The sequence below is a fragment of the Hermetia illucens genome, chromosome 4, assembly GCF_905115235.1.
Source record: "Hermetia illucens chromosome 4, iHerIll2.2.curated.20191125, whole genome shotgun sequence".
Classification (NCBI taxonomy): Eukaryota; Metazoa; Arthropoda; class Insecta; order Diptera; family Stratiomyidae; genus Hermetia; species Hermetia illucens.
Genome location: NC_051852.1, coordinates 55,287,784 through 55,314,542, shown reverse-complemented (window position 1 = coordinate 55,314,542; position 26,759 = coordinate 55,287,784). Strand labels below are relative to the sequence as shown.

The window sequence follows — 26,759 nt, the reverse complement described above, 5'->3', positions numbered from 1 at the left end:
AAAATAGTCCTTGCTGTGATAAGGACTGAGACTGCTCGTCAAGTGCTGGAAGTCACTTTCCGTTTATGCTTTCAGAGCATTTCTTAGCTTGAGACTCGGGGATCGATATTCCTGCCATTCTCGCCTCAAATTTCGTTTTCTCTTTATCAGCTGTTGGATTTCTGTCGCCGATATTCTATTGAATTCACCACTACTGTTCAGCAGCGAGCTGCTGAGACAATACATTGAATGAATTGCTCGGCAGCATTGTCGAGGTCTTGGTAAGTTTTCAGTGGAACGTATTTGTTTTGTATTTCTTATGCTTCAAAAAGTTTGTCTTCTTATTTGCTAGTTTAGAAGATAAGTCAAAGTTAACTGTGACGCAAAGCCGGTCTCAACGATTGTTTTTATAACCGCAAAATCAGTAAGATCATGAATTTTGCGCAGGTCAAATGGGCCAATACGTAGGCTGTCCAGAAGATATAGCATCAAGCCCTTTGGACTTGCTTATGATGTCGAACAGTTATCTGCCTTTCGGAAATATTACTCTTGATCCCAGCGGGTGTGCTTGGTATTAACCCTCGGCCGCTAAACATTTCTTTCCCAGGCTGGTGATGGAATCAGTAAAGTCTTGTCCCATAATTTTAAATCTTGGAGGGCAATATACGGCATAAAAAGGTGATTTCGTCGCTAGATTCGGTTCCTTGAAGTAATTGCTTAGAGCAAAGTCTAGACCGGGAAGTGACTAGAATACCAGTTCTTCCGTGAGCCAACTGGGCGCTTAGTGTCGTAGAATGAGTATTCTTGGTTCTGGAAGTGATTCTTTTGTTTAAGATGCTTTTCGGAGATCAGCAAAATGTCTATAGAATTGTCGATTAAAAATCTGTACAGCTCAAGTTTGTGTTGAGTGATGCCATTCGCATTCCAATGACAGATTTTCAGCTCGATTATTTGTTATCGATTGCGATTTGTAGAACTTGTAATTGGAACATGGTCTGCATTGATGCCATGAATTGTGTCATGCTTTGTGTCAACGTGACGAGGAATAACTTTTAAATTTGCGAAGCGGGGTTGACTGGTGTTTGATCTTGGAAAGTGGATGTAAAAACAGTTGTATAGCTAACGGCAGGCAGATTGTTGTTGTGACTGGCATCTGCACAGTTCTAAAATATAATTTAGTTATTTTATGTCTCTTAACGGGTTGCTGACGTGGCTGGGGTCGCATCTTTTGCTTAATATCCATGTACACTGAAGCAGCTGTATTGTGCAAATCTCCGCAGATTATACAAATACTCGTAGTCATGTTGTGTTTTGCGAATTATATAAAGAAGCATTTGTCATCTGCGAGCCATTGTTGTTGCAGGTTGTTGCTCGCTATCCTTTCCGGATATTCCATGTCGGCTGGGGGAAGATGCACTTCTCTGACTGAGCCGTCGCTAAACGAACTCATTCTGGGTAGACTGGATGTGACGGTTGCCGCAATAATCCAATTGAACCATGTTAAGACACTTCATTGAAGATATGGTCAACTACGTAGTAAACTAGGAGGCCATGTGGTCAATCAGTGTCGCCTATCTAGAAAGGCTGTTGATTTATATACATGTTTGCCAGTTATCCCTGAATGGATCATAGCTTGCACTGCTCCTCTCCATTTTGCGCCATGTCTTTCTGAAGCGACCCACTTATCGACCATCCTGAGAGAGTGAATTCCACTACATGGGTTAGCCACGGAGTTGTTTCCCTTTCTTAGTGTCTGACCTATCCAGTGCTACTTCTGCCTGCCCTATATGACAGTGAAGTTTAGCGTCCGAAATTGTGACGGGCTAAAATACTTCGAAAACACGAGGCAGACAAGTGCTGATGAAGGATTGGAGCTTTTGAGTAACGCTTCAAATTCATGAGAAATTTTTCGTCGACCTGATAATAGCTACAGTTTGGTTAGCGAATGATGGCCATTAATTAGTTAGCGGAGATCTCAACTACACGTACTGTTCCAAAATGATCCGCAGGATGTTGAGGTGATCAGAAAGGATAAATAAAGGAAACCAGCCTGCTTTATGTCTCATCTAGTATGGTGATATTCCATTTCAATCATGAAAGATGGAACTTTACCAAACTTCGCCATTTTATTTACATAGTATGATAGTCCCAAGCCTAGGTTAAGGAGGAGGGTATGAAACAACATACTTTGGACTATCCTCAGTAAAACAAAAAGAAAGTGCTAAGATAAGGGAAAGAGATAAATAAAGTAAAAAGTATACGACGAAGCAAATGCATCCAATATGTTGAGTCGTAAGCCTTGGAAAAATGTTCAGTCGATGCGCCAGGACGGATCCCGGTCCTGACAAGAACTGGGCAACTGCTCTTTACGCATTGACGGCAAGCAAAACTAATAGGTGCTTGCACGCTAAATACTGGCACCTTCACTGGAAATACCGAGGAACTCGTAAGAGCCTTTTGGAAAAGGCGCATTGATATCTGCGTTTTACAAGAAACCCGATGATCGGATGCCAAAACCTACGAAATAGAACGCAAACGTGGCAAAAATGGCTAAAACTCTTTTATTTTGGTAGGCCACACACACAATAAGATGTTGGCATTGCTATCTCAGAGGGTTTTCGTAACGCCATTAAAGAAGTCGAACGATTTGATGACCGGCTGATGAAACTCACTATTATTTCAGGTGATCGTACTATTCACTGCTTTAGCGCGTGCGCACCACAAACATGCCAATCTGATACCGACAAGGATGCCTTCTGGCAACTTCTCTATGAAAAAACCTGTAACATGCTCGCTGAATATGTATAATCATTGCAAGCGGCCTATGGCCATGTGTGAGAAAGCAGACGGTAGCGGGTAGCATGGGGGAAAAGGGATTGGAGCGCGCAATGAGGGTGGCGGACACCCATGGCTGTGTAATTATGAATACATAGTTCATCAAACGATTGTCTCATCTCCCTATATTTTGTAATGGCAACAGTAAAACGCAAATTGACTATATTCTCAAAATACGTCGCCATTCGCCACCGTCACTGCAAAAGCCGTTCCTTATAAAACGATCGCACCTCAACATCCACCGTTGATTGCCGTCTTGCGAATCAAGCCACCCAGCAACGTGAAAAAAAAAACGCCTCTACCACAAGTTTCTCAACGATAAAACGCTGGCCAATTGACAAATTTACAAGGATGCCATCCGGGAAGCAAAGAAGGACTGGTCCATTACAAAGATCCATACGATAAACTGGACACTCGGGATGCAAGATAGATGTACAACAACTTGTAAAAAACGTACACCAATGCATACAGTATATCGAATGCTTCTGTTGCGTTAGTGACAAGAACCGTATTTTGTTTACCCACCGACGAGCCGCGACGGATAGATGGCGAGAATATTTCGATTTCAATGGAAGGATTTGTTCATCCCTTACCTTCACAATCATTGCCAACATTTGAAGCAATTCCACCTGTCAGCGGCACTGAAGTCGAGAAAGCAGTAAAACTAGTGAAATCGGAGAAAGCAACAGGACCTGATGACGTCGTACCCGAGCTCTGGAAAGCGAAGAAGGACCCCCCCCCCCCCCCCCCCCCTTTGGCTTAGTCAACTCTTTAATCGAGTCATTCAGAAAGATAGAACATCATCTCCCTGGCAAAAAAGCACCATTGTTCCAGTAAGTAAGAAAAGGTTTTCCCGCAGAATGTTCAAATTACCGTTCGACCCGGTTGCTGTTCCATCCAGTCCTTCACAAAAAATTTCTAAAAAAGCCAAAAGAAAATGGCCTTCATACGGGATGATGTAAATTGTAGACTATCTCGTTTCTAATTATTTCAAGTGGATTGAAGTCCATGAAACCGAAAAGGACTAGCACTAGCAAAAATTAGGATAGTGGAGCACTTTTTATCAAAGACTTCTTTGCTGAGAAGGAACGAGGAACCAATGAAAAATACAAATTTTAGACTGCACTAGAGCGGGGCGGTTGACGATTCTCAGGGGCTTATTTTAGTTGAAAAGAAATCGCTCTTTCTTAGTATATGCCGATGAGTATTCTGGTGTGAAACCGCTATCGATCATGCGGCTTTAAAGATCATCATCATCATCAACGGCGCAACAACCGGTATCCTTAATAAGGAACTCCAGACATTCCGGTTTTGCCCCGAAGTCCACCAATTTGATATCCCTAAAAGCTGTCTGCCGTCCTGATCTACGCCATCGCTCCATCTCAGGCAGGGTCCGCCTCGTCTTCTTTTTCTACCATAGATATTCCCCTTATAGACTTTCCGGGTGGGATCATCCTCATCCATACCGATTAAGTGACACGCCCACCGTAACCTATTGAATCGGATTTTATCCACAATCGGACGGTCATGGTATCGCTCATAGATTTCGTCATTGTGTAGGCTATGGAATCGTCCATCCTCATGTAGGGGGCCAAACATTCTTCGGAGGATTCTTCTCTCGAACGCGGCCAAGAGTTCGAAATTTTTCTTCCTAAGAACCCAACTTTCCGAGGAAAACAGGAGGACTGGCAAGATTATTGTCTTGTACAGTAAGAGCTTTGACTCTATGGTGAGACGCTCTGTTGGCTGACAACAACTGTGCGCGAATTTCACCGCCGTAGCTGTTATCGGTTGTGATTTTCGACCCTAGATAGGAGAAATTGTCAACGGTCTCAAAGTTGTATTCTCCTATACTTATTCTTCCTGTTTGACCAGTGCGGATTGATGTTGTTGGTTGATTCGTCTTCGGTGCTGACGTTGCCACCATATGTTTTGTCTTGACTTCATTGATGTTCAGCCCAAGATCTCGGTTTTAAAGATATTAATATAAAAAGAGAGGACTGAAAAAACACAAAGGAATCAAAGACATATAGAGATTAGAGGATAGAACTGGCATTGAATGGGTTTTAAATCGAAGATGGACGGAATTTCCAGTGTTACCATACTATGCCAGTAAATTCTCATCGCTGTCGCGTGCAACAAATATTCCGGCCGAAAATCGTGACACCCGAAAGATCGTTGAAATAAACGAATGGGGTCTATTCTACTCTAGTCCGGTGCAACCAAACAGGAACTGAATCCCCCCTTCCTTTCTTACTTTCTTGTTAATGAATATAATCTTAGATCAGTTTCCACAGCGTATAATCCTTATCTTCTACCGCATTAATATTGATTCTCTTTGTCTTGCTTTCAATTATGTGCAGCCCAACATCTCGCACCGCCTGCTCGATCTGGACCAGTATAACAGTAGTTGGGTGGACATAAAGAGGATCGTGCCTCTTGCATTCACCTCAGCATCACGAATCACTTTCTCGAGGGCCAGGTGAAAGAGGGCGCATGATAGGGCATCCCCTTGTCGTAGACCATTGTTGATGTCGAATGGTCTTAAGTGATCCTGCTGCTTTTATCTGGCTTCGCACATTGGTCAGGGTCAGCCTAATCAGTCTTATCAATTTCGTCGGGATACCGAATTTTCTCATGGCCGTATAGTTTTACCCTGGCTATGCTATCATAGGCGGCTTTAAAATCGATGAAGAGATGGTGCAACTGGTGTGTATATTCCAACAGTTTTTCCATCGCTTGCAGCAGAGAGAAGATCTGATCTGCTGCTGATTTGCCTGGAGTGAACCCTCTTTGGTATGGGCCAAGGATGTTCTGGGCGTATGAGGGTATCCGGCCTAGCAAGATAGCGGAGAATATCTTATAGATGGTAATCAGCAACGTGATACCTCCGTAATTGCTGCACTGCGTGATATCTCCCTTTTTATGTATGAGACAGATAATGCAAGACACGGCAACGTCAGCACCAAAAACCAACCAACCAACAACATCAAACCGCACTGGTCAAACGAGAAGAATAAAGATAGGAGAATACAACTTTGAGACTGTTGACAATTTCTCCTATCTAAAGTCGAAAATTACAACCGATAACAGCACGGTTGTTGTCAGCCAATAGAGCCTTTTTCAGATTACAAAAATTGTTCCGCTCGAAACGTCTCACCATAGGATCAAAGCTTCTACTGTACAAGACAATGATCTTGCCTGTTCTCATGTATTCCTCGGAAACTTGGGTCCTTAGCAAGAAAAATTGCGAACTCTTGGCCGCGTTTGAGAAAAGAATCTTCCGAAGCCTTTTTGGCCCCCTACATGAGGATGGACGATTCCGTAGCCTACATAACGACGAAATCTATTAGCGATACCATGACCGTCAGGTTGTGGATAAAATCCGGCTCAATAGGTTACGGTGGGCGGATCACTTAATCCGTATGGATAAGGATGATCCAGCCCGGAAAGTCTATAAGGGCAATATCTATGGTAGAAGAAGAAGACGGGGCTGACCCTGCCCGAGATGGTGCGATGCCGTAGGTCAGGACGCCAGGTAGTTTTTAGGGATATCGAATTGGTGGACCTCGGCGCAAAACCGGGAGTCTGGAGTTCCTGATTAAGGCAGGCCTAGACCGAATACCGGTTGTTGGGCCGTTGATGATGATGAGTGATTCTCTGCATAGTTATCTTTTATTCCATATGCTATAAGCATATCGGATCGGTTGTATTGAAATTGAAATTGCCTTGCGTATTGATGTTATCTTTCGGTTAAAAGAATCTAGAAAAGTCTATAGATAAATCCCAGTCGGAGCTAGCATGTTCCTGCCTGGAACTACGCTTAAATGACGTTGTCCAGAATATACTAGATGGAGATGAAGGGATACTCTTTTCCTTGTTTGGTCCTAGTCAACCTACACTCACTCTGTTCATTGTTAAAATATGAAATACCTCAAACATGCGTAGTTGCAACTAATTATTGTCGATAGTCTGGTTGCTGAGCTGCAACTTTTCGAACTCTCTGCTCCGTTGGTCACTGTGTTCGTCTATGCAACTGGGCCAGCGTTAACAGTCAATATAATCATTAGACCCTCATTGTAAATGCGCCACTTGCCGGTTTTGATGACACGATGCCCAAAACCGAGATCTAGCTACACTTCACAGACATGTTCAACATATAAAACTAAAGAGGTGACATATAAAACCAGTATTTTTAGTGGAATTTAGGTTTTCTGATGGCGAAACATCTGTTTGGCGCAACACGTTATTTCAAAGTAGGATACTAAATGCAATAGATTGGAGGAAGACGAGAACGGGGATGGACTATGTGCCTTTTGATGAATACGAACTGTGGTGAAATAGATTGAAGAATAATTTGGCAACTTATATTTTCTCGGAATAATCGTATCTTTTCCTTATGTAATTGTATCATAGTTCCTTTGCTCCTGTTATCTTCCAATCTGTCCAAGTTATTTCCATATTAAAGTTGGATTGATAGTTTTAAACAGTATTTATTTGTTTGCTATATAACATCCAAGCTTCTCCAATATCCTTCACTTTATCCATTTTTATAATAAAGACATCTCTGATTGTCAAGGTAATCCAATAAAGTCTTTAAAGAACGCAAATGTGTATGATAAAAAAGTAGAGTCTGCTCTTCAAACTTGCTTCACTTTAAAAAAGTTCCTATGAAAATTCATCATCTTTCGAATTTAAACTCTTCAAAAGCTTTTTGCTCACTAATTACATTCAATCACATCATGTCATACGCATGCTATGGAATTATCTTCAAAGAGGCTCTTCATGTAACGAAATTTCTTGAAGCAACCTTTTATTCTCTGTCCTATAGAGAGTATAATTTTATCTCAGTACCCGTCATTCATTCCCCATGGTGTGCTAATATGTATATGTCTACATCGGAAGGCATTTACTTCAGTCATTAATAACGTGGACTTCTTTTCGACTTAAGCCATTCTTTTCATAATACTTTAACAGGATGTCACCGGGAATTACCTTCGTACCACGTTTACTTGTATTTTACTATACTTTATTCATTGCAGAAATTCGTCACATGGTTCTTAGTTCTATATACTTGAAAGATAGATTCATTGGTAGTGTTGCCGAGAAAATTAGAAGTTTTCTCTTAGATGACGAGGTTCTTCGAATGTTGAATGAGGTAATCCCTTTCTGCTTCTCATTTTTGAAGAAAGTATTAGCGGTTTATTTACATCTTAAAAGTGTTATCTTAGGAACTTGAATCGAAATCGGCCCACTCACTGTCTTCGATTCCAAGCTCGATTGAAAAACAGGAGTGTCAATACAGTCGGATTGGAGGGAAACACGCTTTCTATAAACTATTAAGTATCATTAACTCTGACTTACAGGAAACCCGAATATAGCATTGACCTATTCAGGAGATGGGGGTTAAGAGATATATCGTATTGAGTATCGACAGTGCTATGGGCGCTCCGTTCAGCAAGGAAAAATCCGGGTTTTTAAAGGCACTTCTTTCCACGTCGAATGACACATTGCTCGAGCTGAGATCTTTCTATAAGGAAAAATAGAGATTGATAGACTGACAACGAACTTTAAATCGACCACATTACATTGGAGCTGTCTTCTGAGTGAGTCAAATATGAGAGGTGATGAGGCTTGTCTTGAAGGAAATGTCACTTGGCGGTCATATGGTTTACATGCGTTTACCCCTAAATATAAACATTGTTGAACAACTTTTGTATTTAACGCAAAACCGAAATGATGACCTGATCAAGAATGTCAAGTTTGAATCAAAATAAGAAAGACTCTGTTTCTGTACACTACATAATCGAAGAACTTGTTGGCATAAGTCAATGATTCAAACAAGGATATTAACGGTAAGTTTTTCATCCTCCTTGATGGTTAGATTTCATTCGGAGACATCATAAGATTTAGTTTTTTCCCGATTTTTCGTTCGGTTAGCTTATTACAACAACAAATGCTCTCACTTTAGGTCTATAGGTCTTTTTGACCCTTTACTTCCTTATTTTACAGCGAAAGTTCAAACTATGACCTGCTGCAGTAAGTAGGCTCATCACGCCTGCTTTCAGGGAAAATTGGTCGCTCCTCCCCCTTGCTTGTATGGAAACCCTCTTTTCGACTTAACGTATCATGGTAAATCATGGCATTCAGACACAAAATCTCATGTCATTAGGTAAAACCGTTTCCTAATAGAATGCATGTAAAAGGTAGAAAGACATCGATAGCACTGGTTTCTTGTCAGATCAGCAGTTCGAATGCCGGAAATTTTGGCCAACAGTATATGCAACTTAAATGTTGCAAGACTATAGTAAAAAAGACTTCGATGAAGATAAAAACTCAGTAGCGACTTTCTACACCAGCAATGCCTTGAATTCTTACTTCAGTAGCGTAGGTATTCTGCGTGAGGACTGTCACCGATTGGTGTCTTTCTAGATAACGCGGGCATACAAATTGAACGAAAGGAAGCAATGTCTGCCTGACAAACAATATGAATTCAGCGAAGTCATGGCAAAGCTTGATATTATCCTTATACTTTCAATCATTTTGATAACAATTGAGACTGTTTACCGTAGCTCACAGGATGATTATGCAGGAGAAGCTATAACGAATTTATAACAAGGATACTTTTGAAGTCCTTGAGAGATCCTTCTCTGCTTCCGCAAGTCTAAGAAGAGTTAAGAAAAGAACTAGGTATTGTTTCTTATACTGTAAATATTTTGATTTTCCTTCCATATGCAATTGTTTCGGAGGCCATGTGCCTCCTTCATCAGTGCCTTGCTACCATTGACTTGATGTTTCAAGAGTGAAATTTATAAGGTCAGCTGCCCAGAATGTGAAAAAGTATATATTGGTCAGACTAAAAAGCTAGTGACTACAAGATTCGAGGAACACATAAGGGAGTACACCAAACGAAAACACCGACGACACTCTAAACATGACTGATGAAGGAGGCATGATCAGGAACATTGAAGGCGTGAAAAAAGGAATAACTTTTTTTATAAACCTTAGCTATTTGAATACTTGTGTTATCTTGTTTGTTGCAGTTCTGCTTTTCTATCTATTGATCGTATCCTAATTTCGGTAGTGTTGTAAAATTTGATAGATTTTCAGGTGATTCTAACATCTCCTTCTGCAAGGCTTGGTAATATGATGTGAAGTCAGTTTGCATTCCAATGATATATTTTGAGCTGATTCATCCGCCTCTGAGAAGGACCTATAACATCTGGGTCGGATTACGTATCATTTCTTGCATCATGTTTTGCATCGAAACCATAAACTGGTTCATTGTTTGAGTCAGTGTAAGGAGAAGCCCCTCCAAATTGGAGGTCGGGGCGCTTGTATTTTCATGGGTTTAAGATGGGGATTTCAAAACGCTGCCATAGCTCACACCTTGATGAGGTGTTTTTAGAGTCTTCAACCGCAGATGTGCTGGCGGAAGTGGTATTCGATGCGTCGAACTCGTTGTTTCGGTTGGGGTTTTTTGCTTTATTTCAGCATAGACTAAGCAACCTCTGTAGCTAGTCGCGTAAGGCTCACCACAATTGCTACAGTTTTTAGCATTAGTATCCTCCTTACTTTTGTTACAATTAGTTGTTGGGTGCAGATCTCCACAAATGACACAAACACTGGGTAGATTGCAGTATGTTTTTATGTGACCAATTGCTTGACAACTCTGGCACTGCACCGGGCCAGGTCATTTCCGCCGCTATTCTACGACGATTCTTCGATGAAGGAGGTAGCGTAGGTAATCAATTAAAGGTGTTTCGCCCTTCTTAAATTTTATTACATACAGGTTCGAGTTCCACACGATAGAGCGGCTCGGGAATATCATCACGGTTTTTAATATTATATACCGACGTGACCAGAAACTTTTCATCTTTCAAACCTTGTTTAATCTCTAACAAATCTACTCCTGGTTCGATCCCTTTTGCAGTAAACGACGGCGTCTTATGAGGATATAGTCTACTTGAGTTTTACCCTTCCCTCAATAAGAAGTTTTGAATGTGTGCAAAATCGACTATACGCTCGCCACCCTCATTGCTTTCTTCAAAAGCTTAACCCGCATGGCATCTGCCTTTTCACTTACATGACCAATAAAATCGCCCATAATGGCGACATAGTCATAAGCAGGAACGTTGCTGGTCTGTGTTAAGCAGTTCCCAGATGACATATTTCACGGCATCAGGTTTACCTGTCTCTGGTACGTATGCGGTGAGGCGATAGTGCGATTAACATTTAAATGCGTCACAAAAACCAATAGAGGTGGCAATGCCGACACTATATTCAGTGCGGGGTAGCTAAAATAGAGAAGTTTATAGCCACTTTTACCGCGTTTGCGTTTTATGCCGCAGCTTTTAGCATTGCGGGATTGTGTTCCTTTTAGAGCGCAAATATAAATGCGTCTCTTCCAAGGGCTCGTGCAAGTTCCTCTGTCTGTTCGGTGAGGGTACCAATATTTAGCATGCAGACACGGATTTGTCTGGTTCGGAAGAACCCTTCTTCAATGCTCGACAAGACCGGGAACTTTCCTGCCACGAAAACTGTACTGAATGTCCTACCCTATCACCTCTTTTATTCAACGTGATAATAACTTTTTTGCAGCGTTGAATGCGTTTTCTTAGTACGCCTGTCGTAGGAATTGTTGCCAAGAGAGAAAGGGTAACATTTAACATAGTGGAGTAATTCCAACTATATTTTATTTGTTTCAGTACTTTATTTTTAGTTTACTGGGGATACTACAACCCAGCAAGAGTAGATTAAGGGAATCTGTCAGGTAAGAATGCAAGCGCCATTGGCACCTGCCGGCATGGTTTTTAAATCTCATTAAGCTTGGCTCAATTGTACTTCTGGTTTAGTGTCCGTCATTACACAATGGGACCGTACGTTAGTAGTGGGACGAACCACGGCTGTGTAAATCGAGACAACCATCCTCGGCGGAAGACCCCATTTCCACACGAAGGTCCTCTATAGACGTAGAAGGCTATATATGCCTTCTTAATTTTCAGTGTAACGCTAAGTCTCCAATTTAGCTTAGGATCCAGGATTGTATCCAAATACTTTACACTTTGTCCATTCAGCCGTGGAAGGGGAAATTCGGGTATACTTGGCTTGGTGGTAGACGGCATCAGATCGTTTTTGGTTGGATTAAGGGTTTTGCTTATGTGTAAAGGCCACCTGGGAGAATTCCTAATACCACTTGGGTGGGACATATCAAAGTCCCCAGCGGTTCCAGGCTTAAACGATATACTATAGTTTATAGGTATACTATAACCAATAAAGGACGACAATCATTGTTTCAGGACGCAATATGACGTCCCTTGACAATATTATTATGTATAAGAGGATATCTCATCGAGGTTATTCTGAACTAAGCGCTCATACTTTCACGGGGAATTTATGAGGAAAGTAGGCAAATATATGTGACTGCTCAACTCGCCGACTTTGCTATTATGCACGTCATAGCATTGAACGGCCCTTATAGAAATGACTATCTAAATATAAAGAACAGTCCGATTCCATCGCGTAATATTCACTTTTTGGAGGACAAAACATCCACACATTCTCTTATTTTGTATTGTAAGCGGATAAACATTTCATATTCAATAAAACTGCCCTTTTTTCGACACAAAGCCCTAAAAAAATCGTGCCAATTAATGTCATGCTACAGAAAAATACTACGGCACCTACTTCAGCCAATATGGTAGAGCGGCCCAGGTTCCGTTTCCAAATGACGAAGGGTTCTTTACGCAAAAACGGTGTAAGGGATCTAGTCTACTGGTATTCTCGTTGGTAAGACCTCCGTCCTGGCAAGAGGACTTTGAAAAAGGTGTATCGATATCCGGGAAATTCCACTCAAGATGCTCTCCATATTGATATCTGCTCAAATTGAGTTTATAATAGGATATTACTATATTTTTGGGGAAATTGAATATAACCCCCCCTTAAGTTTAGCTCAGAGTTATGAAAATTCGCAGTAATACAGATTTTAGTAGTTTGATTGAAATCATACTATTGCTAAAAAAGTTGCAGTAGCTCAAATTTGGCTTTACCGTTTAAATTTACTGCAACTAAACATCAATATCAAATTAAAGTGAGTAGTTTCACATGCAAAATGCATACTCATAACGAGCTACGTACAAATGGAATCCCCTGAAATAAGAAGCAAACAAAACCTTTCATAACTGCAGCGCCGAGCTTGCGGTGTCCTGACTTGTTTAGGGTTGTTACCAAATGTGTGGTGAGAACGTATGGTCTGTCAATCCCTGAACATGTAGCAAGTGGCGCCATTTTGTGTTAAGTTTCAGGGGGACCCCCTATACATGCGAAAGTGGGGTAGACATTTTTTTTACAGAATATAGTCATGTGGGGTATCAAATGAAAGGTCTTGATTAGTACTTCTCGAAACTGGTACCATATTACATCGTGTGAAATATAGGGGAGGGACCGCTCAAAATATGACTACCAAAAAGCGTAACAGGTCTCGTTCTCAGAACCTATCCAACCTAGGCCTCAAAATACATCCGGTTCCGATATCTGCACAAATTAAGTTAATAATACCATATTTTAGAAATTTTGCCGGAAATTCCCCTTAAGTTCATGCTAGAAGTACAAAGTTGCACCGCATATGATAGGGAGTCGGAGGGAAACATTTCGTTTTAAATTTTTAATTATTTAAATATCAATATCAATTGCTCGAAATAGATATACGTACGTGTTTATATGTACAGATATGCTAGTGAAGCTTTGGGGTAGTGCCTAATTCAGATAGATAATATATTGGTTCATTAAACCAGCGATATTAAATATACGTACTGTATATGTCATATGTATGCTTCTGTTGACGAAGTAAATAGGAAATATGTGTACGATCAATTTATATACGTGAATGTATAAGTATAATATTCGGCAATAGGCAATATTTGTTTGTTTAGGTTAAGTATAATTTTTACGTCTGTAATATGTACGTACGTTTTGTAGTTTGAATATGAAGGAATATTTCGGGTTTTTAGTGATATACGAATGGAAAAATGAGCGTAAAAGCTTCTTACAAAGGTAAACTCAAAACCTTTATACTCGAGCACCAGCTTCCGGTATTCCGGCTTCTTTTAATTTTGTTATACCACGAGCAATTCTGCATCATTTGCAACAAATCCCATCCAAACAAGAGCATTAGAATTAGAAGAAAAATATTTTTCAACTTCACTTAACTTATAGAATAATTAAGATTTTGTGTAAAATTAAATGTTATTAAAATCGGTTTACTCTCTGTCTGCCTGTCACACGCATTTCCCTCGAAAACGGTTGTATCGATTGACACCAAACTTGGTGGAAAGGTGGGCACTGTGAAAGCCCACGTATGCAGTGTGCTCGTCGTTCTATGTGGAACTTAATGGGGTATCCATACATGCAAAGGGTAGCGCAGTTTTTTTTTCATAAAATATAAACATGTGGGGTATCAAATGAAAGATTTTGATTAGTGCTCTACAATGCTGCATCATTTCTGACACTAAATACAAAAGAGAGGACGACGGGGGTTGGAAAGTGGTCATTTATGTTATTGAACCACTGCCAGAACCTACCAAATCGAAAAAGCTGTTCTGCTGTGCAAATAAAGTTGATAGTATATTATTATCATTTTCAGTAATTAACTGTAAAATCGACCTTAGGTTCACTCTAGAATCATTAATTTTTGCAGTAAAAGATTCTATATACAGCATCATCTTACCAAAGTTTGGTGGTAACCGCACTATTAATAATGAAGTTATAGTTGGTTAATTTTGTTGCTTCAGAGCAAATTCGAAGGCTTTCAATTTCAGTATCACCCTGAAGTGGATATCATGGCATAATATATGCATTACGTACTAGGTACAAATGAATAAAAAATTTCCACTCAAATATTTTTCTATGAGAAATACACATAACTTTTCATACCTGAAGCGTTTAGCTTCCGGTTTCGTGACTTGTATTTGGCAATTTTTCGGGATCGGAAAATCTACTTCACAGCCAGTATATTGAATAAGTGCGTGTTTATACTCGATAGTCAAAACAGACATGAACCCGTTTAAAATTCCGATTATAAACTATTCGCCTTACTGCGTTTGAAAGCAATTTTGTTAATGTCTGCACATTTACGAAAATATAACATTAAAACTGGTTTTCCAAACATTCGTCTAGATGACACATTGACACATATTTACTAGCAATCTCCTGAAGTATAAACTTGGCATTTATCAGGGATACCCAAGGACCACTTGCAAATAAAGGTTAAAGTATTTTTGGCATTCTAGAATATAGACCTCAGTTAGTTTCATTAGTTGATGTTAAATCTATTTCTCTGGAACATCTCTGGAACACCAAAACTGTTTAAAATAATGATACTGAAGAAGACAGAAAGGGACAAAAGCAATCCTCTGTCCACACGAAGTAGGAATAAACGCGGAAATTGAAAAACAAAATCGCTCATACCACCAATGTTTATTTTAGAAAAAAAAATGTTTGCTAAACTATTTGTTTAATGATTTTGAATTACTTGAACTTAAATCGACAACACTCCTTTTTGTCCGACAATTTGCCTTCTTAGCGTGAATACCTCAGCCTTGAGGAGCCTACTAGCTACGACCTAGCAATCTTTTGAAGACCAACATCAATACGCTCATCGTATCACCAACTGAATTAGTGGCAAGGCAATGAGGTATACGTTTTTGTGCTACTTATTTTTTCTCCCCATTTCCCGACCCATCATCGGTCTTCGCTTTATGGAAAATTCATTCATGTCACATACATTCTGTTTCCTACCACACCTGAATAAATCCGAAAGCTACTGCCGGTGCCACTACTATTCTGCCTTGTATGTTCGCTTATATCGTACAAACAGAACAGTCGCGCGATTCCGCAGGAGTTGCATATGAATGAAAAACTCTATGGAAATTGCATAAAAGCCAACATTATGTCTCCATAGAATGGTGACAGAATGACGACAGTGTCTGTTTGCAGTGAGGAATGGCGATAGTGGGACCCTGACAGTAGTAACTTGTCGCTGTCATGATGAGGAAATGAACAGGAAACGGATATGAAAGTGAAGCGTGTGAGAAGGCGAAAGAATAGATAGAACCCAGTGAGTTTAGCAGTCATACATGTTTCACGATGCATACTTTGTATTGGTGCTGCAAGAATTGCATTCTAATGGAATAATATCTTTGGAAATTGAGGGCGTTAACAGAACATTGAGTGTATCACAACGAATCGGGGCGGAAATATAGGATACGGAAAACGAGTTTGTCATTTCTGGAGCTGATGATATCCTTGTTGTTCCACATACTTTCCAGGATCCGAAACAAATCAAGAGATGATCCTATCCAACTGCTTTTGTTTCCATATTACAGCCCGAGGGTCTTTTTTTAATACAAAAACATTTATCCTAATCCCCTCAAAGATTACTTACTAATTCTTTGTAAAATACAAAGGAAATTCGAAAAACAAAGTATAAAGCATTGATAAACCCAAAAATAAATCCACCCAATTTTCCAAATAGCCCAGAGAAGAGAGAAAACATGGAAGGCATACGGAAAACTAAGAAGCCTCGTTCCGGTGATAATCTTGTAAGGGACAGGACTCAGTCAAAATTCATTCTTTATTGCTCCCTCTCTTTCCTTTGATATGCCCAATCCTTAATACACTTCACGCTTGGATGCCATGTTTGAATTGAATAAGTTTATACTTCATCCTGATTTCGCATGAGCGAGGTTAAATTTTTGATGTGGAATGAATATGGCATTTTAAGGAATAACTTTGAAATATGGGGACTTTTCTGGAAGGTATTATTGTTATTCCTTTTGTGGGTTGGTTTCCAATGAATGGGATGAAAGTTATTAATTTAAAGTTGTAAGCTTACAAGTTGAATCTTATGTGCTTGAGCGTCAGATAGAAAATTTAAGATATTCTAAGCTAATTTCAATTTCAGCGGTATTGATTAAAGATAGAACCACATGCCAATATGTTTTTAAAGAAACAAATCTAGTTTACAGATAGTATCGAAGTGGATAAATAATTCCAAGTATATTGACGCAGATATGGCCTGCGTAAAAAGAAACCCGTTGATTTCTACATTATATTCTCAGAATTTACTCTTCATAATTCTCAAACAAGTCGGAAGCAAGATTTCTTTTTGGCTTGCTTTGTGATTATCTTATGAAAAACACTTTTCAGTGAACGTCTCCACTACTTTAATATGATACTGACAACCAGTGGTATCTTCGCATGCAATGAATTCACACGAAAAGCAATGCATTGACCTACTGTAACGTTGTTAATTGCAGTAGGATTTTTAGCAAATTCACCAGTATTGTACATACCTGATGTAAAGGATTGCATTGCTTGTACACTCCTGTGAAGTAAACATGAGGTTGTGGGAAATTATTAAAACATAAAATTAACTATTGTTGAATTTATTTGAGAACACACCGGGATGAGTAGTATTTTGACGCTTTTATTTTCAATTAGATAGTTTTTGAAGGCGAAACCTGTCGCACTTTATGGGACATACATTTCAATCCTTAACTGTCCAATAATTCGAACAATATTAGAAACTAGTTAAAAACTATTTTATGAACCTTTTCACGTGGTGCTCCACAGGAATAATTTCTGAGAAAATGAAATTGCAACTCCTTTTCTTAACACAAAATGGTGCCACTCATGGCATTTCAAGTATTTCAAAGATTTCGAAAAGATACAGTTGACTATTCTCAAGTAAATTGGATTTTACATACAAACTAACGGGAAGGTAAATAGACCTCTCAAAAATAGCCAGGTTGACAGAGGCTCTGCCAAGTTTAGTAATATTCTAAAGAAGAGAAGTCCGGGCTTAACCCAGCAGAAGGCCCCAGCAACAACACTTCCGAATGTTTTCCTTACTTAATTTTCTTAATAATGAGATGCCCACTTTCTTCAACTCATCGTCTATGCCTAATCACCTGGGCTAATTCTGCTAGTCAATATTGGCAGTAGAATCCGATTGTGGATAAAATACCTAATAGTCACCACACTCACATTTGCATCTCTATGCAGATGTTAAATGTTTCTCTCAAATTCAGGATTGATTCAAATAGGTTAAAAGCGCAGATCAGCAACTTAGCTCTTCAAGTAGATATTTCTACTCTTACTACTTTGAAAAGGGAAATTGCTGATGCAACTAGACCTTGCACTAATTACATAGGCCAGCGCCGAAGATGTGGCGGGCCCCAGAGCTTAAATTGTATTTTAAAAGGAAATAAATCGCGTATATGTATAGATTCAGGGCTAGATCAAGCACGATAAATTTTCTCTTATTAAAGTACGCCAAACGTCTGTGGATGATGGTTCTTGCTGACGCGAAGGGGAAGCGTTGGCGTGAAACTTGTTCTGATTTATCTAGGACAAAGGATGTCAATTCCTTCTGGAAATCCATGACGTGTTTTAAGTGCTTACTTTAGTGACAAGTCCCCATGTCGGGATCGTAAGAAAAACCTACAATATCTTGATTTTCCGGCTGGACAGCCCCTCTTCCTCCCCTCTTCCTGATATCATTAGATATTCCACTGTTTCTCAGCCCTTCTTTCTAGAAGAGCTGTCTGCTGCGTTGCTTAGGCATAAGCGTATCTCCGCCCCTGGTATGGATAATATCACTTATCAGCATATGCGCTGGTTGGTGCCGGAAGCATTCTCTGCCCCTCTACAGGGGCTTAACCTCATCTGTTGCAAGTCTCTATTATTTGGGTGTGCCCATCCCAAAAACACTTAAGTATCCAGAACTTTTAACTAGTTACCGCCTTAATGCTCTCATTAACTTTTTAATTCTATGGTCAAGATTCGTATCAATAATTTCATTCATGAATACAAAGCCCTGCCTGCTAGCTCTTATGCCTATTCCGTAGGTAAATCTCCGCCTGCTGGCATCCATGATATCCTTTTGCACATTTCGATAGTAAAAGGCAAAGATCAGTAGGTGTTAGATATAAAGAACGCCTAGGATAAGGTTGATCCCAATATTATTTAATGTCTATACACCATCCCTGCATAATAAAAGCTCTGATAACATTGAAATCATCCAATATGTAGGCGATTCTCCTATTTTGGCCACTGGAGATGTTTGGCTGTCGACTTCCAAATGCATGTTTGCAAAGGCAGGTGAATGTGTTTATTGATGAATCCCGAACATTGGACCTACCAATGAACGTAACCAAATCGCAATCTATATCCTTAAAGAGAACCAGGATAACACCTCTGTTCATTACCCTTGCCCATGTCAAATTCAGCACCTTTTTAGATAAGGCGATAACGAGGACGTGTTCTGTCAGAGACCACTCGAAGTCTATTATTTCTAAAATCATAAAGGGCGGCAGATTGATTAATTTTTCAACTGTTTTTTTAGGGTCTCAAACCCCGTGAGGCTATCTATCTCTATAGATCTGTGGTAAGGTTCACTATAGAGTATGCCATTACGTCCACTATGAATCCGCCAAAATACTTTGAAAACAAGCTCAACTTAATATCTGCTTGTATCCCGGGAAGATGCGTGGGGTTTACCAGAACCACACCATTGCACCAGATTTTTGCTTCGACTAAGGAGCCGCCTCTCCGTTTAAGAAGGCCCCTGGTGATAGCTAAAGAACTTCTTAAATTAAAGGAAAGAAATCTCAAAACCTATTATTTGGTGGTTCAGAACACGGATGCTGAAAATTGTCCCTCCTCGATTCATAAGTCGTTCCGGAACTTGTTTGACACTGTAATTCCTAATTCCCGCAACTTCTAATAAGATTCAGGTTATCCTGTCGTATGTTTGGGGGGACCTGCGACAGAGCCCAGGTGGCGGCTGCGTGTGGCAGGGCGATGGAGGACCTCAAATCAAGGGGTTTTCTGGTCCTGGCGTCTGATGCTGCGTTCATGCATGGGACGCAAGTCTCACGTTTTTCCTTAGATGTCAGTTCGATTTTGGCGGCTAAACTTTTTGCCGTGCTTCAGGCCATCAAGGTGGCTTTCAAGATGGGTGAGGAGAAAGTTGCTATCATTACAGACTCTCCATACTTGTAAATTCCTCAAATAAACTACGCCATCGTATCACCTATTGGGCAAAATACATGCCTGCCTTAAACAGGGGACTGAAAGTCTTTAAAAGTCCTATGGTGCCCGGCTCATGCGGGGAACCCATTAGATGAACTCGCAAATGCAAAGGCTCGTAAGGCTATGAGCTCTAGTCCCACAAGAGGTGTTCTGAAAGCACTTCAGGAACACTCCTATAGAGAGTGGGAGGATGACTTTTTGGCAATATCACGTGTCAAAAGACCATTTTTCTCTAACATTCACGCGTACGCTAACAGCTTCAGAAAAAAAATTACTGGACTTCGTTGTGGAAAACAGCTGGACTAACAATCAGAGAGTCTCGGTTAAGAACTCTTACAGAAATTTGGGATAAAAGTGATGAGGACAAAGTTTTCGCAGCTCACCTGAAGGAAGTATCTAGACTAACCGAACTCCAAACGCTAATTGATGACGGTCAACAAAAGGATACGCCAAATATTGGTAGATCAAAAAAACCGTTCCCTTTGACCGTTGACAAGCTGACGAGAGGATTCATTTGCTGATATGCAGCATTTTTTACGTTTTATTACTCCTTAGATTCACCATTACACTCCTTCAAATTTCTCATTTCCCATCCCAACATTCACTTATATTAAAAATTAATTTAAGAAGGAAAAGAACGAAAGAGAATCTGCAATACGCGGAACGGGGTATCAGTGTGGCACAAATAATCAAGATTTAAGGGGGTCTGGAGTGCATGATATTCTTGACAACGATAATACATATGGAAAAGGAGCCGACGACATTATGAAAATTCGCGACCTCAAAAATATTAATTGGTTTCGACGCGACAATGTGAAGGTGCACTTAACGTCTCTAATTGTTCGTTGACGAACGAGCCTCAATTTTTAAAAGAGGATTACTTGACTGGGGAGTTGATTCGTTCGAACCTATTGATCGCACTTTGTGCGCAATTGAGCAGTTTCTGTGTTAGACATATAATATTATATATCAAGGTGTACGCCATTTTTAGAAAAATGGAATGGCTTTGGCAACAGTCAAGGTATGAAGGCCAAGGAATTAACTCTGGCTTATAATCCTCTGAATAATTTTCGAAGAAATCAGAATCCCCCATCTCTGATGGATATGTTTTTTTTTGAGTGCACAACGTTTTCATCTCGAAATTTGTTATGACGTTGAAGAAGAAAAGGGGAAGTGGGGCACTGAAGTATCCACAGGACCTCGCCTACGTTCCTGAACCTGGCTATCAAACGCGTGTCGAGGGAACACTTCGGTAGAGGTTCAGTATTCGGAGCGGACCCGCGGGGTCATTTTCACCAAATGTTTAAATTTTTGGGATAGCTCTCTCCGCTTGGCCTATTCCGGCCCCTTAGGATGGTTTTTAGACAATCGGCAACTCTACAAAGTCATTACAATCTGCCATCTAATAGAAGATTGTTCGCAATGATATATCGCTGAAATGCTCTTAGAGCTGCAACCGCTTATAGGACGTCATTAGAAGGCACAATCTGTGTGGTGATAGGGGAGATACCGATCGTTATAGCGAAATAAATTATCATTTAATGCAGTTCATCATATTTGTGAGAGTCAAAACATGTCTCCCTTCTTCGGCTGACATTTATGAGAGAAAGAGAAAAGCTGCGGTAAGTGAACATTGAGAGTCGAAATGCTAATCCTACATAATAATACATCAGCTGCACTTGCAATAATTGGAAGGAGGTGGAACGGAGAAGAAGGTTGCATATCTAGGAAGGATATAATCCTATAAACGGAGCAGGGTCTATGCCGCTCTCATCACAAAGCGATGACCGGTGAACAGGATAATGTTGAAGGATAGTTGAAATTTCAGTGGTCTTGCCCGTCCCGTGAATTAATATCTGCTGACGGTTCCACGGGAATACCAGATGGGGACGTGTAAATCCTTTCCACGTCTTTAGGAAAAACATAAAAACATATGGCAGATCGAAAAGGAACTGATTTTAATAAGGTCCTTTTAAGAAAAGAACTAGGTATGGTTCCTTATACTGTAAATATTTTTATTTTCCTTCTGCATACAATTGTTTCGGAGACCACGTGTCTAGTACCTAATTAACTTGTCTTAAACTACCCCTATTTATACCGTAACTTTTAACTCTACTAATTACTCTGTAATCGTAATTTAAGGTTACCTGTCTCCCTTCTTTAATGATACATACGCTTTCCGCTGCACACAAAAGGTGTGTTTTCCGCACCCCCTTCATAACATCCACATTGTCCATCGTTACGGTATGTCGCTCTTCCACAATACGCCTTGCTACCATTGACTTGATGTTTGTTTCGAGGGTCGTTGCTTTTACGTTTGGTGTTATTGCTGAGTACCATCTATAAGATATTCTCCCCTATCTTGCTAGTCCCATACGCCTAGAACGTCACTAGCTCCATATTAAAGAGGTTTCACTCCAGACAAATCAGCAACAAATCAGAGTTTCTTTGCGCGGCATGTGATGGAAAATTTGTTAGAATAGGACCATCAGTTGCGTCATCTTTTCGTCGACTTCACGGCAGCCCATGATAGCATAGCAAAGGGTAAAACTATACATAGCAGCAATATTACTCTTGAAAACATTTGGCATCAACAACGGTCTAAGACAAGGGGATGCTCTATCGCGCAGGCTGTTGTTAACCTGACTCTGGAAAAAGTTATCTGTGATGATGAGGAAAATGTGATCCAACCACTTAGTTGCCAGTGGATCATCATGGAAAGAATAACCCGAGATTCACAAACTGTCTTTATCTAGACTGCGTGGGCGGAGCGAGATGGTGGTGAAATATATGGTGGCAACGACAACACCAAGAATCAAAGAAAGCCATCAAATTGCACTCGTCAAATAAGAACAATAAATGTTTCCTATCTAGGGTCGAATATCACAAATTATAACAGCTGCGACAATGAAATCCGCGCATTATTGTTGGCGCCCACCGAAGCTCGAAACGTCTTACCATAGGGTCGCAGGATCACATCTCTTACCATACAAGGCAATGATCTTGGCAGTCCGCATGTATTCCTCGGAGACTTGGGTTTTTAACAAAAAAAATTGCGAACCATTAGACGCGTCCAAGAGAAGAATCCTCCGAAGAATTTTTGTCCCCCCGCCCACAAGAGGATGGAAGATACCATAGTCTATATCTGGCCTAATAGGTTGCAGTGGGCGGGCCACTTAATCTGTATGGTTGAGCAAGATCCAGCCCGCAAAGCCTATAAGGGTCATATCTATAGTACAAGAAGAAGTTGCAGGCCCTGTCTGAAATTGACCGATCAGGACACCATACAACTGTTAAGGATATCGAATTGTCGGACCTCGGCGCAAAATCGGGATGTCTGGAGTTTCTTATTAAAACGGATACCGGTTGTTGGACCGTTGATGATGATGATGACGGAGGAGCTGAGAGTTATGTTGGCAGCTGCAAGCGGAGGTGAAAGCGTTAGACTAGAGCTCCATTGCCATGAAGTACAACGTCGCGGGCGTCGTGACAGAAAGAATTCTGGCACTTTTTTGGTGAGTGATACAGACTCTGCCACAAATAGCAACTATTTCGTCATGTTCAATACTTGCAAGTAGTGATGAGCATTTCGAGGCTTCAGTGAGGGACGTTAACGGTAAGATTCTCATCTACGATGATGAGCAGCGAAAGAGGAGGAAAGAGCACTCCACCGCGACTGGGAATCATCAATTGGGGGTGTACTTGGCTGCTCCTGTAGTCAAATCCATCAAGTAACATCTTGAAAGCTCAATTGGAAGAAAACAGGTTAGTTTTCATTATGCATATACATGTACCGACCACATTATCACCCTTTACCGGTGTAGTTTAGATTACCGCGTCATTTGCTCTTCATCGATTTCAAGAAGGCTTACAATAGCATCATCAGAAGAAACTAATTATTATCAGAGCCACATAAAATGGCACAAAATGCCACGTGTTGCATTGAGGTAGGATCTTAGAATAAGTCCAAGTATATATATAATAGTTCACATATTAAGGAAGGGCGACAACTATATTGAGGGTTTTTCTATGCAATGGCACCCAGTATGCCGGGATGCGGAGAAGTGGGTCGTCCTAGAATTACGTGGAGTAGGAGTGCAAACTTGTCGGAAAATCGTGAAGGAAAGTTGAGTACATTGCCAGAAACCAACAGCGATGGCACGTAAGTATGGTTGTTGGGCATAGTGCTTCCCATATAGGGACATAGGGCAATCCCCAGTTGTTCTCTGGTATTTATAATTCACTTAATCCCAAAAGGTAGAAATATTTCTTTGGGGGCAACATCCCTTTAGAACAGAGTGCAATTTCGGTTGATGTGATATTATTATTATTAAATATTTCTCCGCCCTTCAGATTAAAGTATCTTCTCCTTCCATTCATTCTAGTTTACTGTCGTAATATTAACTTAAATCATTTGATATAAATTACGTGAAACCATTCAAAGAGCCAACCTATTCTTTACAGAAGCTACATTCACTCTGTTCTAAAATCCAAAGTTAATCTAATCAACGGCCACAATATTTCATCACTTACAATGAACTGATAGTTCCAACAACTCGCCAAAACTTTCCGTGAAACCTGACCGAAATTTCGAATGAATTCGCAAGTTCAAAAGTGAAGAAAGGGCGAACCCAAAAAAAAAGCTATTTTCACACAATCTGAACCGCAGACATGCAATCCAGAAATCACTTGCAATCAATATCCTGAATGAAATCAATTCCTGACCTCCAATCTTGATACGGTTTGAGCAACGTGAAAGTGCTACTGGCTCTACATATCAAACATAACCATTCTTGGAACTGCCCAAATGTAAGGAAGCTTGTGCAGTGTTAACTACAATCGAAGAAAGCGATGGTTAACTGGAAGATACGTAAGAATTTAAATGTACCTCTATGTATTTAAGAATCGTAGCAACTCTTCCGAATTCCTACAATATGGCCTGCCACGCTCCTTCACTCGTCCATTGGCATAAGAAGGTAGACATCAATTCCTGCTTTATTCCCAAAGGGGATGCCCCATCTGCTCTGCAGACATTAAGAAAGCATTCAAACGGCATGAATGATCAATTTTACGGGACAGGGCGGATTTCAGAGCATTACGTAAGGGGAGAAGAACGTATAACACTTTCACGAAACCAGGACGATGAAGGCAAAGAAGGACGAGATCAGGTTTAAAGTAGTGCAGAATTGACGAGTGAAAAAGTCTTTGTGAGAATTTTTCGAACTCTCGACCTGCGATATCATCAAATACTATTTGAGTAGACACAAAGAACATTGCAACTATTCAACGTTACGCTTGAGAAAGACTGAAGTTAGCGGGAAAAATCACAAGATGAATTTGCAATTCCTTCGCGGCTTCATTCGAATGCAATCGTATTAAACACCCCTTCAGACAGGCTGGAAAAGATAAGAAGACCGAGGAAAATTTATGGAGTTCCTATTTTAGAAGTAAAGTATTCCGCCTTTTCGATGTGCAAATTAATACCTGATTTGGTATAGACTGAATGTTGTCAATGATGTTTGCCTTACAAACAGAATATTCCCCCCTGAATATTGTAAAAATTTAACATTTAACGAAGAAAGGGACCATATTCGCCAATAAAAATAACCTTGTATTGTACTGCACGTCTGCACATCCCTTACATATGCTTTTCAGTTTGGAAGTGTAGAGTCGCAGAGCAAAGTGAAATAAAGTTGCAAGGATTACTCCTACCGAACAAGTTGTCCGTCTGTGCAACAATCCCTCGCTCTCTATGAAATTTTCAAATTTCCGTTCTTTCCTTATGAATAACAACTAAACACACAGAATCTGAGATTATTCGCCTGCAGCTTCAAGTTGTAGTAGCTTTTAGTGAGCGGAAATAAAAGGAAAGCGGATATGATAGCAAGGGAGCTGATGCAAAATGGGAACCTCAGGGAACACTTTCCAGGAAGCAGGGTTTGTTGATTTTCATAATAGAAGGAAAGCAATATCATGTTTCCCATTAAATAACCAGATTATCTTGGATAGTAGAAATGTTTGAGCAAGGAAGTAGTGCAGCCAGACTGATTTTGAATAATTTCAATGGATAGTAGTTATGCTTCCATAAGCATGACTGTCATTACATCTTCCAGTAACGAATGATTATTTGGACTTACTGAACCACATCTTCCTTGAGAGTCACATGCTAAGAGGACTACTCTGCTACAAAGCAAACCAGACAACAGCTGGCTTTAAGAACGTCTGCAAACTCTTACGACTGTAATTACTTTTTCATAACAAAATGGCAAACCAGGCAAGAGGGACGTCCAGATGCAAAATGGTGCCCTCCACTCTCCATCACCACTGCACTGGTACAGTACAGCTTTGGTCAGATGTTTTGTCCAGTCTGAGTACAGACGCGACGACAATGTCGAAAATATATGGCAGAAATCATAAAATTGATATCCGAGCAAAACGATCTGGAGGGCGTCTGCCCCATCTACCCAAGGGCCACCCAACGTCGCTTGCAAATCCTTTCTCCCGTGAGCGTGAAGTCGATGGCTATGCAAGCCAAATATAAAAACTCATAATATGAAACGGATAAAAGCCCCCAAAAGGGTTTCGGAAATTTACTGCAATTTTCATGGATTTTTCTCACTTTCAAATTTTATTGCCTGTTCGTGTAGCAAGTGTTCTCCTGGTTTGAATCGCACTGTCTACTGTTCACTGCAGGAAGGACATTGTACAAACGCTTGGTGTGGTGCTTGCAGGGAATGTTTCCGTCTTCAAAAAACATTCCCCAGAAGTCTATTCGCAATTCAGAGCCAATTTTACTTTGACGCGGAACAGTTGGACGAGAGTGTTTTTATGCAATATGTAAGGAGTTCGCT

The 26,759-nt window shown here is 40.3% G+C and overlaps 1 protein-coding gene across 15 annotated transcripts in view; it reads right to left on the bottom strand.

Moving 5' to 3' along the window:
• Positions 1–26,759, bottom strand: part of LOC119653637 (uncharacterized protein CG43867) — a 466,832-nt gene that overhangs the window by 356,112 nt on the left and 83,961 nt on the right. The gene's annotated exons all lie outside the window — the stretch shown is intronic.